The sequence below is a fragment of the Suncus etruscus genome, chromosome 7 (assembly GCF_024139225.1).
Source record: "Suncus etruscus isolate mSunEtr1 chromosome 7, mSunEtr1.pri.cur, whole genome shotgun sequence".
Classification (NCBI taxonomy): Eukaryota; Metazoa; Chordata; class Mammalia; order Eulipotyphla; family Soricidae; genus Suncus; species Suncus etruscus.
Genome location: NC_064854.1, coordinates 77991502 through 78006065, shown reverse-complemented (window position 1 = coordinate 78006065; position 14564 = coordinate 77991502). Strand labels below are relative to the sequence as shown.

The 14564-nt window shown below is 38.4% G+C and overlaps 1 non-coding gene across 1 annotated transcript; it reads left to right on the top strand.

Moving 5' to 3' along the window:
* Positions 1-383: 383 nt before the first annotated feature.
* On the top strand, positions 384-516 carry LOC126014758 (small nucleolar RNA SNORA51). Its single transcript, XR_007497755.1, has one exon. It is a non-coding gene; the product is annotated as a small nucleolar RNA SNORA51 (small nucleolar RNA).
* Positions 517-14564: the final 14048 nt, after the last annotated feature.

Genomic DNA, 14564 nt, shown 5'->3' with positions numbered 1-14564 from the left:
TGATGAGTGAAATAAGTCATAGGAAGAGAGATAAATACAGAATGGTCTCCCTCATCTATGGGTTTTGAGAAAAATAAAAAACATTCGTGTAATGATTCTTAGAGACAAAATAGAGGAAGCCTGGAGGGTCCAGCTCCCGACATGAAGCTCACCACAGGGATTGTTTAATGCAGTCACAGAAATAATTACACTGAGAACTATCATAACAAAATGTGACTGAATGAGGGAAATAGAAAGCCTGTCTAGAGTACAGGCCAGTGTAGGGTGGGGAGGAAGGACACTTGGGATATTGGTCATGAGAATGTTGCACTGGTGAATGATATATATATATATATATATATATATATATATATTTTTTTTTTAAATCAAAAAAGAAAAGAAAAGGCCTCCCAATTAATATCACAGGCTGTGTTCTTTACACTGACTGTATAGAAAGAGGAGGTACAGTAAAAACACCCCATATACACCTCAACACAGGCCCGTTGCCTGGTCTGTATTGTGAATTGGAGGACAAAAAAATTAATAAAACCAGGAGTTGGTTTTTCAAAATAATAAACAAGATAGACAAACCACTGGCAAGACTCACCAAAAAGAAAGAAAGAAAGAAAGAGATTACAACAGAAATCCAAGATATCATGAGGACTTATTATGAACAACTATACTCAGATAGCCTAGAAAACCCTGAAGAAACAGACAAATTTTTGGAAAAATATTATCTTCCAAGATTTAATAAGGATATAGAAAGCCTAAAAATCACATCTGAGTAAATTAAAGCAGTAACTAAGAAACACCCCAAGAAAAAATGTATAGGTCCAGATGGTTTTACAGGTGAATTCTATCAAACATTCTAAGAATTACAACCACTGATCCCCAGGGTCTTCCAAAATATCGAAAAGACAGAAATCCTTCCTTTTATGAAACGAATATCACACTCATTCCCAAAGCTGGCAAAGACACGTCCAAGACAGGAAAATAGAGACAAATCTCACTAATGAACATAGATGCAAAAATCTTAGCAAACCAAATCCAACAATACATCAAAAATATTATAAACTATGACCAAGTAGGTCTTATCCCAAATATAAAAATATGACTCAACATATGCAAATTAACATCACACATCATATCAAGAAGAATAAAGACAAATACCACATGATCATATCTATTGATGCAGAGAAGGCATTTGACAAAATCCAACACCCATTCATGCTGAAAACACTCATCCAAATAGGACTGGAAGAAACTTTCCTCAAGATAGTTAACAGCTATCTATAAAAAAACATGGCCAACATTATCCTTAATGGTGGAAAACTAAAATCATTTCCACTAAGGTCAGGAACTAGACAAGGCTGTCCACTTTCTTCACTCTTATTCAACATAATTTTTTTTTGTTTGTTTCTGGGCCACACCCGGTAACGCTCAGGTGCTACTCCTGGCTATGCGCTCAGAAGCTGCTCCTGGCTTGGGGGACCATATGGGACGCCGGAGGATCAAACCGCGGTCCTTCCAAGGCTGGCGCAGGCAAGGCAGGCACCTTACCTCTAGCACCACCGCCCGGCCCCTCAACATAGTTTTAAAAGTCCTAACAATAGCAATCAAACGAGAGACGGAAATTCAAGGAATCCAGATAGGGAAAGACTAAGTCAAATTATTTATTTTTTGCAGATGATATGATGATATACATAGAAAACCCCGAGGAGTCCACAGAAAAACTGCTAGAAACAATAAACCAATACAGCAAAGTATCTGGCTACAAAATCAATACACAAAAGACAATAGCATTTCTCTATACAAATAACAAAGTAGAGGAGAAAAACATTAAGGAGTCAATCTCATTTAAAAGAGTATCTAAAAATATCAAGTATCTAGGAATCAACCTGACAAAAAAGTGAAAGACCTATACCACAAAAACTTCAAAATGCTTCAGAAAGAAATTGAGGAGGGCCTAAGAAAATGAAAGAACATCCCCTGCTCATGGGTAGGAAGAATAAACATCATCAGCGCCCGGAGAAATAGCACAGCGGCATTTGCCTTGCAAGCAGCCGATTCAGGACCAAAGGTGGTTGGTTCGAATCCCGGTGTCCCATATGGTCCCTCCATGCCTGCCAGTAGCTATTTCTGAGCAGACAGCCAGGAGTAACCCCTGAGCACTGCCGGGTGTGACCCAAATACCAAAAACCAAAAATAAATAAATAAAATAAGAAAAAGAAAAAGAATCAACATCATCAAAAGGACTATCTTACCTAAATTACTATATAGATTCAATGCAATCCCCATTCATCATTTTTTAAAGAATTAGAACAGTCAATTATAAAGTTTATCTAGAACCACAAAAAGTTAGCCAAATGGTTAGCCAAAACCATACTGAAATACAAGAAACTGGGTGATATTTCTTTACCTAACCTGAAACTATTTTTATAAAGCCATAGTCATCTAGACAGCATGGTACTGGAACAAAGACAGAGTTTCAGACCAGTGGGTTAGAACAAAATATCCAGAGATAAACCCACAAATATAGTATTTGACAAAAGATACAAGAACCCGAAATGTAGTAAAGATAGTCTCTTGAACAAATGGTTTTGGAACAACTGAATAGTCACCTGTAAGAAACTAAAGGTTGATCCATACCTCACACCCAACACAAAAATCAACTCAAAATGGACTTAAGATCTTAAAATCAGATCCAAATCTATAAAGTTCATTGACAGAATAATAGGCAGACTTATACCTTATACCTCAAAAAAGTCTTTGATGATGGAATTCCAATAGCAAGAGTAATGGCATCAAACCTATACAATTGTGACTACATCAAGCTAAAAAGTTTCTGTGTGACAAAGGAAACACTGCTTAAAACTAAAAGACAGCTAACAGAATGGGAAAACATTTTCACACTCAAGAAATCAGATAAAGGGTTGATATCTAGGATATACAAAGCACTCAGAAAGATGAGCTCCACAAAACCTAATAAAGCCATAGGAAAATGGGGAGAAGAAATAAATAGACACTTTTATCAGGAAGACTAACAGATGGCCATATGACACATGCAAATATATGGAAGTATATTCTAACACCAACGCACTGGCCCAATCTTTCTTAACTTATTCTCATTGTATTTACTTCTTTTCTCTTCTCTCTTATTTTTGTTTTCCCCTTCTTTCCCTCCTAATATGTATAATGACCAATTATTTATCATCTCTCTCTTTTGGGGTTTTTTTCAGACATACCTGGTGATGCTCAAGGTTTACTCCTAGTTATGCTCTCGGATGTCGCTCCTGATTTGGGATCGAACTGCGGTCCGTCTTACTCTAGTGTGAACAATGAAGATCCCTTACATTTTGTGCTACAACTCTGGCTTCTATTTATCTTCTCTGAACTCAATTTCTTAAGAGCTCAGACCCTGCCTATGTGGGTCAGCCCACCAACAACAACCTAAGAATAGAGCACTAATGACGTCTTTATGTGGACATGAGTATGTAGGCAGTGGACTCCTCTCTGATTGCCAATCCTAAAATGTAAACAAAAATTGCCTAAAGTGTATATAGTCCCTCTTATACATTATCCCTCCTACCTCCTTCAAAAATCCTTCTATCCTTTCATCTTCCCAATCCTAATCCAATATCTATCCTTATTTAACTCTCTTTACCCTTAGTTCTTAACTCATTAAGTACTAAGACCAACCTCCTGCCTCAATAAGCCACCACCCAGTTTCCAATGTGAAAGGACACCCTTTTAGTCCCACTTCTAATGCTCCGTCAAGAAACTACAACCAACACTCTTGAGGACTCATGCTTTTTGGCCCTTCCTCTCACCCTCCCAAATGAGAACTGTCAGCCCCAGAAGGATTCCCAGACCAAGGACATTACATGACCCCTATGGCTGCAAATCATTTCTCAAACTCAAGACCATGCTGTGTGATGAAAACGTGCCCTGAACTTCACCCCCCACAAGAGTATCTCAAAAAACTTAATGGGGAAGCCTATATGTCCTTTATATGTTTAATATCTCTACAATAATATCTCCTAGTCTGTGTATTACAAATGGAGGGTAGCCTCTTAAACACTTTTTTTTATTTAACTCCTTTTAAAATTTTATTTTTATTTATTTCCTCTTTAACTACACCTGTTTTGGCTCTGCTAGGTATGAAAATAGACAAGAAAATGTCTTGCCTGGAATAAAAGCACAGGTCAAAACCAGTGCACAGAGATTGTGCAGCCTGACCTTCTTACCCCCAAATGCACCAGCAATATAATATGGCACCATTCCTTTTTGCAAGGTATACTGAAAAAGGGGAAAATTTATGTGTAGAAACAGGTACTATATAATAGAAATAAGAACCCATACATTTTATAATACAGGGGTGCCTCTTATCCTCAACAAGTGTCATGTGGACCCAACTTAGATTCCATGTGATCGGGCAGCAACCTTCCAATCCTGAGACCTAGACCCCAGACATAGAACTAACACAGTTTCTTGCAACAGCACTAGGAACCACCGCCCCCCCCCCAGTAAATTTCTAATACTTCTCTAGAATCAACTTGTGCCAATTTGGATATGACATCTTGATAAAGACAAAACAGCAATAACCTGATCTAAGAGCAGGTTGTCCTAATGGTAAGATGAAATCCCTTTGATCTGTGCAAAAACCAAGATTGCCAACTACAGAAGACTGACTATGACAGCCAAGACTGGGCAGTACCTAACCTGGGACCAAGAAAAAGACCCTAGCCTAGGCTTGGGCCTAGGATCTAAAAACAAACAAACAAACAAACAAAACACAAGATCTCTAATCCTAGAGGTCAGACTTTGACAACTGCAATGGAACAGAACTGCTGGAAACATAATGAAAAAGCTCTATCCCAGACTTTGTTCTAGGATCTGTGAAAAAAAGACAATCATTTATAAAAGATTGATTACAACAACAATGATGGAACAGAACTTCTAGAACTGTAAAGAAAGACTCTATCCTAGGTTTCACCCTATGACCTATGTAAATACCAAGATCTCTAGTTAGAGAAGCCTGATTTTATCATCTTAGCTGAGAAAAAAGTTGCCTGGCACCATAAAAATGTTGGGTCATGAAAAGGAGTGTGTACAGAGCTGGTAATTGGTCCCATGACAGTGTGCTTCAAGGGTGGAGAAACTCCACATTTCTTAGGCCAAAGGAATTTCCATTCTAATTTTCCCAATGCTTACTGTGCCTTTGCGAAGAAGAAGAAAAAGGAGGAGGAGGAGTTGGAATAGGGGGAGGGTGAAGGTAGAAGAAGATGAGGAGGAGAAGAAGAAGAAGAAGAAAGAAGAAGAAGAAGAAGAAGAAGAAAAGAAGAAGAAGAAGAAGAAGAAGAAGAAGAAAAGAAGAAGAAGAAGAAGAAAAGAAGAAAAGAAGAAGAAGAAAATACAAAACTTTTAATGTAATTACTGGTTTGTTATTTTTACTTGTTTTGTTATTTGTTTTTTGTGTTCGTTGCTTGTTTGTTTTTTGTAGTTGCTGGTTTGTTTTCTGTTTGTTATTTTTAATTTTTGTTGATGTTGCTTTGTTGTTTTCTTGGCTTTGTTTTGTTTTGTTTAGCTACCTTTTTATTCCTTTTTCCATTTCTTCTACTAAGTTGAAATTTATAGCACCTAGACAGATTCCTCTCAATTTTTTTTTGTTTTTTGTTTTCTTTTTTTCCTTTTTTATCTCCAACAAAACCACATAACTTGAATCATTTTATTCAGCTGCATAAATTAAGGGGGTAATATGAATGGTACCAGGACCAGATAGTTGTTTAAACATTTAGTGGAAATAAAAATATGATCAGACTTGAATAAAAAACCAAAAGTCAACAACAACAGAATAAATACCCAACCTACAACAAGATGTACAATGGGGACTTGTCACACTAACATTCTGGGGGGTAAAGAAGTGAGTGAGATATGTGATGCATGCCAGGAACAGGGGTGGAGGGAGGACAACACTGGTGGTGGGAATGCCCTTCACTGATTGTCACTGTGTACCTTAAATGTTACTTTGAATGATTTGTAATTCACTTTAGCCACAATAAAAAATAAAAATAATATAGTAAATACATGACAAAGCAAGAAAATTATTGTATCTCTAATGAAGCCATTAATAAAGTTGCAGAATGTTTAGTAAGCTTTTGTGAGCTGTTGATTCTGTTAAATTGAGATGTTTTTTAGAAATTACATCAAACAAAAAAAGTTTCCCAGAAATTCAAAGCACGATTAGTGAGACTATAAATTTTAGGAGCATGTACTCAGTTGGCTGACCTCCTGTAAATAAAAACAACATGGGTGAAGTGGGTACCTACACTCACACCAAAAATTCCTGGATACTTGAAGTCTGGTCTGATTGGTATCCCCTGAAGGTAAAAGTAGAATTTTAGTGATGAAGCAGGGATATCGGGGAAACAGTGATTCTTCATGATGGAGGTAGCAAGCATGGCTACAATCCAGCTGTGGGTGGCCTACCATCTCCTTCTGAGATGACCAGCTTTATGTTACATAGGCCAGTGTACACATAATTTTTCAGGGCTTGTTTTACTTCTTATTTGGGAAGAGTGAGTCTATGTAACTGGCCCAGTTTAAACGTGGCAACTGCATTTGTAGGCATGGTTATAGCTGCCAGACTTTCCAAATAAAGGAACATATAAAAGGTGTGTTCCTTCACTCACTCCAAAAAAACCCTGATTATATCAGCCCCAAAACAATATACTGACAATGTGGTCATATTGGTGTCCCCAGAAGGAATCTCAGAAGGTCATTAATGAAGCAGGGTCATTGTGAAAATAGTAATTCTGCACCAGGTAGAGAAGCCCCGCCCACACCCTCCCAGCCTGCGAACTGCTTGAGCACCCCCCTGCCTGGTTGCCCCCACCTGTACCAGGTAGGGAAGTCCCAGCCACCTCCGCTGAGCCTGCGAATCATGCAAGCACCCTCCTGCCTGGTTGCCCCTACCTGCCCAGGTAGGGAAGCCCCATGCACCCCCACAGAGCCCACAAAGCACAGGAGCACCTCCCTGCCTGGTCGCCCCCACCTGCACCAGGTAGGGAAACCCTGCTCACCCCTGCCGAGCCTTCAAACCATGCGAGCACCCCCCTGCCTGGTCACCCCCACCTGCACAAGGTAGGGAAGCCCTGCCCACCCCCACCGAGCCTCGTGCACAAAGATAGCCTAAAACAACATATAGGTCTAGCCAGCTCAGATACAACACCCAAATTTCTAAAATAATTCATAGCCCATAAAATTGGAAGCAAAACACCAAACAACCCATAAATACCTATATCAAACCAGACAGGTGGAAAAGCGAGCTATAATCGAAAGGCCCTCCAACCCAGGCAACACCAAGAATTGCAAAGAACTATGGGTAAACCAAGGAAGACCCTAACATCTGAAGATATGGAAAGAAACCCAAACAAGTTTCCAAGTCCACCAGAATGAACTGATCCAAGAGATAAAGATCTAAAAACAGCCATGAGAAAAGAAATGCAAATCATGGCAAAGGAAATAAAAGAAGCACTAGCCAGTGAGTACAAGAAAAACTTGGATGAAAAAAATCAACGAATTTAGAGAAGAACTGTTACAGAATATGAGATATTTCATACAAATAGAATTTAAGGGAATAATAAACAATGTAAAAAGTTATATGAGCAGAATCTCACAGTTGGAGAAGTGCATAGAACAACTCGAAGAAAACTGCAATCAAAAAACGACCAGGAAGCCAACAAGGAAACAAAAGGAAAAGCACTGGAAGAGAAAGTCCAGTACATAATGATTAAAGACAAAAAAAATCTAAGAATTGAAGGTATACCAGAAGGGAAAGAAATAGGGAAAGGGGAAGAGCAAGTGGTCAGGAAAATAATAGCAGAAAACTTTTCAACCCTTTGGAAAGAAGCTTCAGTGCAATTCCAGGAAGTGAAAAGAGTCCCTAATAAAATAGACCCTAATAAACCAACACTAAGACATATAGTAATCCAAATGGCAAAAAACAAAGAGAAAGATGAACTCTTTCAGGCAATAAGGGAGGGAAAAAACCTCAAGTACAAAGGAAGGGAAATAAGAATCAAACCAGATTTCCCATTTGAAATAATTCAAGCAAGAAGACAGTGAAATGACATATTTAAACGACTGAATGATAGAAATTTCCAATCTAGGGTCCAATACCTAGCAAAACACTCATTCACATGGGAGGGAAGACTAACAACATTCTCATATAAAAACGATCTTCCAGTATTTGCGCAAATAAAACCATTATTAAATGACCTACTCAGAGATGAATTACACAATCAAAATCCTCGATTGTAACAACAGCCCTACACAACACAACTACACAACAGCCCTCTCTGTCAATAATCTTCCTAAATGTTAATGGACTAAACTCTCCCATTAAAAGACATATACTAGAGAACTGGATTAGAAAACATAAACCAGACTTCTGCTGCTTGCAAGAAATACACCTACTAATGCAGGACAGGCACAAGCATTGAATAAAAGGATGGAAATCAATTATTCAGGCCAATGGAAAACAAAAAAGAACAGGGATGGCCATCCTAATATCAGAACAAATTGCATTCAACATCAAGAAAGTGATCAGAGACAAGGAGGGTCAGTACATCCTGACCAGGGGAACACTAGATGAAGAAGTACTAACCCTGATCATTATTTATGCACCTTATGTAGATTCAGCAAAATATGTGAGGCAATTACTCACAAACCTGGAGAAACATATGAAGGAAAATGTGATAGTAGTAGGAGAGCTCAATACTCCACTATCACCACTGGATAGATCCAGCAGGCAGAAAAATAGCAAAGATAAGAGTCCTAAATAAAAAATTAGAAGATCTAGGGCTAGTAGACTTATATAGGGCCCTCCATTCCCATAAAACAGAATACACATTCTTCTCAAGCCCACATGGAACCTTCTCTAGAATTGACCATGCCTTAGGATATAAATTTAACTTGTATAAAACCACAAGAGTAAGGCTAATCAGAAGCACCCTATCAGATCACTATGCAACAGAGGTCAAAATTGACTGTAAGAAGAAGCAATAGAGAAAATCAAACATCTGGAGATTAAACAACATGCTGCTCAACAACAGCTGAAACAAAGAGCAACTCAAGGAAGAAATAAAAAGATTACTTGAGACAAATGATAATGAAGAGACAACTTGTCAAAATTTGTGGGACACAGCAAAAGCAGTGATTAGGGGGAAACTCATAGCAATACAGGCTTATGTCAGAAAAGAGGAAAATGACAAAATCAACAATTTAAAGGATCACCTTAAGGAACTGGAACAACTGCAGCAAAGAAATCCAACCATAATCAGAAGTCAAGAAATAATAAAAACCAGAACAGAAATAAACAACATAGAAACTAGGAAAACAATACAATGAAATCAATGAGTCGAGGAGATTTTTTTTTTTGAAAAAATAAAAAAGATAGACAAACCGGGGCCGGGCGGTGGCGCTAGAGGTAAGGTGCCTGCCTTGGCTGCGCTAGCCTTGGATGGACCGCGGTTCGATCCCCCGGTGTCCCATATGGTCCCCCAAGCCAGGAGCGACTTCTGAGTGCAATAACCAGGAGTAACCCCTGAGTGTCACCGGGTGTGGCCCAAAAAACAAAAAAACAAAAAACAAAAAACAAAAAAAAAAAGATAGACAAACCACTGGCAAGACTCACCAAAAAAAGGAGGGAAAACACCCAAATCACAATGGATCACAAATGAAAGGGGAGAGATTACAACAAAACCCCAAGAAATACAACATATCATGAGGTCATTGTATAAACAACTATACTCAGGCTAGAGAACCCAGTAGAAATCGACAGATTCTTGGGAAAATACCTGTTTCTGAGGCTGGAAAATGAAGATCTAGAAAACCTAAACAGGCCAATCACTTCAGAGGAAATCGAAGATGTAATTAAGAAACTCCCTAAGAACAAAAGCCCAGGTCTAGATGGTTTTACAGGTGAATTATATCAAACATTCCGAGAAGATTTTTACCATTGATCCACAGGCTCTTCCAAATCATTGAAGACAGGAACCCTCTGCAACTTTTTTTATTAGGCTAATATCACACTCATTCCCAAAGACGGCAAAGACAGCACCAAGAAAGAAAACTACAGACCAATCTCACTAATGTACATAAATGCAAAAATTGTCAACAAAATTTTAGCAAACCAAATTGAGCACTATATCAGAAAGATCATACACCATGACCAAGTGGGTTTTATCCCAGGGATGCAAGGTTGGTTCAACATACGCAAATCAATCAACATCATACACCACATCAACAAGAAAAACAAAAACCACATGATCATATCAATCGATTCAGAGAAGGCATTGAAAAAATTCAACACCCATTCATGTTGAAAACACTCAGCAAAATAGGGTTAGAAGGAACCTTCCTCAAGATAGTTACAGCTATCTATGAAAAGCCCACAGCCAACATTATCCTCAATGGCGAAAAATTGAAAGCATTTCCACTAAGGTCAGGAACTAGGCAAGGCTGTCCACTTTCTCCGCTCTTATTCAATATAATCTTAGAAGTTCTAGCCATAGCAATCTGACAAGAGAAGGGAATCAAAGGAATCCAAATTAGTAAAGAGGAACTCAAACTATCCCTTTTTGCAGATGATATGATAATATACATGGAAAACCCTAAAGAGTTCACAGTAAAACTCCTAGAAACAATTAACCAATACAGCAAAATGACTGGCTACAAAGTCAATACACAAAAGAGAGTAGCATTTCTCTATACAAATAATGAAGTAGAGGAGAGAGAGATTAAGAATTAAACTCCACTTAAAATAGTAACAAAAAACATTAAGTGCCTAGGAATCAAACTTACAAAAGAAGTGAAGAACTTATACCACGGAAACTTCAAAACACTTCAGAAAGAAATTGAAGAGGATCTAAGGAAATGGAAGAACATCCATATTCACAGGTAGGTAGAATCAACATAGTCAAAATGACTAGCCTACCCAAACTCCTATATGGATTTAATGCAATCCCCATCCAAATTCAGACATAATTCTTTAAAGACTTAGAATAGTCAATCATAAAATTCATCTGGAACCACAAAAGACCCAGAATAGCCAAACACATACTAAAAAACAAGAAGCTGGGTAGCATCTCTCTACCTAACCTGAAGCTATATTATAAAGCCATAGTGATCAAAACAGCATGGTACTGGTACAAGGACAGAGTCTCAGACCAGTTTGTTAGAACAAAATTTCCAGACATATGCCCCCAGATATAGTCAACTAATATTTGACAAAAGAGTCAAGAACTTGAAATGGGACAAAGGAAGTCTTTTCAACAAATGGTGTTGGTACAACTAGAACCATCTGTAAGAAATTGAAAATTAACCTATATCTCACCCCCATATAAAAAAGTCAAATCAGAATGGATTAAAGATCTTAAAATCAGACCTGAATCTATAAAGTTTATTGAGAAAAAAATAGGAAGAACACTCAAAGACCTATATATCAAAAGAGTCTTTGATGATAGAATGCCAATGGCAAGAACTTTAGCATCAAACATACACAAATGGTACTACACCAAACTAAAAAGCTTCTGCATGGCAAAAGAAACCATGATTAACACAAGAAGACAGTTAACTAAATGGGGAAAATTTTTGCACTCAACATGTCAAATAAAGTGCTAATATCCAGAATATACAAAGCACTCAGAAAGATGAGCTCCACAAAACCAAATAAAGCCATAGAAAAATAGGGAGATGAAATGAATAGACACTTCTCTGAAGAAGATTGAAAGATGGCCAACAAACATGAAAACATGTTCACCTTCACTCATCATTAGAGAAATCCAAATCAAGACAACAATGAGGTACCATCTTACACCAGTAAGGATGGCTCACATGAAAAATAATAAAAACAATCTATAATGGCGGGGATGCAGTATGAAAGGCACTCTCATTCAGTGCTGGTGGGAATGCCCTCTTGTCCAATCCCTATGGAAAACAGTATGGAGAGTGCTCAAGATACTCAGAATCGAGCTGCCATTTGACCCAGAAATCACTCTCCTAGGTATCTACCCCCAAGTCGGAAGGATACTTATTCAAAAGTATTTGTGCACCCCACTATTTATCACAACACTCAGTATAATAGCCAAATCTTGGAACCAACCTCGATGTCCAACAACAGATGAGTGGATCATTAAGATGTGGTATCTAGGGCCCAGAGAGATAGCACAGCGGTGTTTGCCTGGCAAGCAGCCGATTCAGGGCCAAAGGTGGTTGGTTCGAATCCCGGTGTCCCATATGGTCCCCCGTGCCTGCCAGGAGCTATTTATGAGCAGACAGCCAGGAGTAACCCCTGAGCACTGCCGGGTGTGGCCCAAAAACCAAAAACCAAAAAAAAAAAAAAAAAAAGATGTGGTATCTATATACAATTGAATACTACATGGCAGTCAGAAATGATACAATCACAGACTTTGCAGCAACGTGGATGGACCTAGAAATATTATGTTAAACAAAGTAAGCCAGAAGATGAAAGATAAATACAGAATGATAGCACTATTCTGAAGCACCTAGAAACTACACCATATATACAACTAATATTCAAAGATTAAATAAAGGGTTTAACAGGGTAGAAACTCTAAAAATGTAACTTTACACATATACTGGGGAATAGTGCCCAAAACACATGAAAGAGGAACAACATAAACTCTCAACCACACATTATACCATAAAGAAACCAGTAACAGCAGAAACAGTAGTATAGAGAGAACAGGTATGTAATCAGCCTGTTACTACAAAGGTCCATAATAATCCCTTAGGGATCTTATACAAGATTACAGGTAAAGAATAACATGGGAAATCACTGACTCCAATGGAAGCATTTCAAAATAATATGTGTTAATGCCTTAAGCTCACTATATTTAAAGTAACCTCTCAGCTTTTCTGTCCACAGGCATTCACAAAGAGTGAACAACCTAACATGGCTCCTCGGAGCTAAGCCACACGAGATACCATACCCAGGTTGTGTTACAAAATTGCCTTGATAAAACTCTTTAACAGACCCTTTATCTCTAGGTTATACCTTCTTTTAGGACCTAAAGCACGTGACCAGCCAGATCACCGAAGCAGCAACTGTGACCTACAGACTTACACTATGAGGCCTACTCATCGAAAACATTCAAGCAAAATAACATTCCTACACTCTTCTCTCTTCTCTTTTCACTACTTCTTTTATTTTTTATTTTTTATTTTTCTGTTTAAACTTATTTTTTCTTTTCTTTTTTTCTGCCCCCTTCATGTACTTTCCCCTTCCCCCCTTCTAGGAATCCAACTATCCCTTCACCCCTCAATCCCATTAAGATTTTCCACCTTATTAAAACTCTTCACCCTTAGTTCTTAATCTATTAGGCATCAAGACTGACGTCCTACCCCAACGAACCAGTACCCAGCACCCAAGCGAAGAGGCACCCACTCAAACCCATACCTCGTCCCCCGCAGGAAAAGACAACCAGCACCTCTGCTGACTCATGCTGTGTGGTTCTCCCTACCAATTCTTCCTAACGTGGACTGTTGCTGGATACCGGACTTAGCCCTAAAAGGACTCCCAATTCAAGAACTCTACCCAAGACTTCTCTGCCACAAATCTTTTACCAATCTCAAGAAGGACAGGGTGTGTGATTAAAAGGCGCCTGGGAACCCACACCCCACAAGAAAATCTCAAAAGACAATAGAGAAACCTATACTTCCATCATAAGTATAAGACCTGTATATCACTACCTCTTTACCTGCTTTTCCCCAAATATAAGGTAGTCTCCTGCATCACTTTATTCCGTTTATATTTTTTTTTATTTCATTTTTTAAATCACTCTTGTTTATACATATGTGAGCAAATATATTTTTATTTCTTTTTTATCTTTTTTGGGTGTGTGACTTGTTTCTCTGTTCTTCTCTTTCCACCCCCCAAATGCACTGGCAATATAATGAAGCACCATTTCTTCCTGCAAAGGCACACTAAAAAAAGGAGAAATCTCACGTATATAAACAAGCTCCTATCTACTAAGGATAGTAACTCATACTTATTTACAATACAGGGGAATCTCCCACCATGAAAATATGTTATGTGGACCCATCTTAGACTCCAGGAGATTAGACACCAACTGTCCAGCCTTGAACCCTGATCTCAGAAATAGAAATGACACAGTTTTTCACAACAGCTACAGGAACCAAATTCCATCTGGGACATCCTGAATACTGGTCGAACACCAACATGTGCCAGCTCTAATATGATATCCTGACAACGAGGAAATTGGGAACAAATGGACCTAAGAACAGGTTATCCTACCTCACCAACTAACGATAAGACAAAATTAGAAGACTTGTCACACTTTGGTCTGTGCAAAAACCAAGAAAGTGATTTACAGGTGACTGGTCAATAGAACCATGACCAGGCAGTATGTATTCTGGGACCAACAAGAAATCCCTAGTCTAGGGTTTGTTCTATGACCTGTACAACAACCATGATCTCTAATTCCAGAGACCTGACTGAGGCAATTGCAAATGAACGGGTCTTCTGGAAACATAACAAA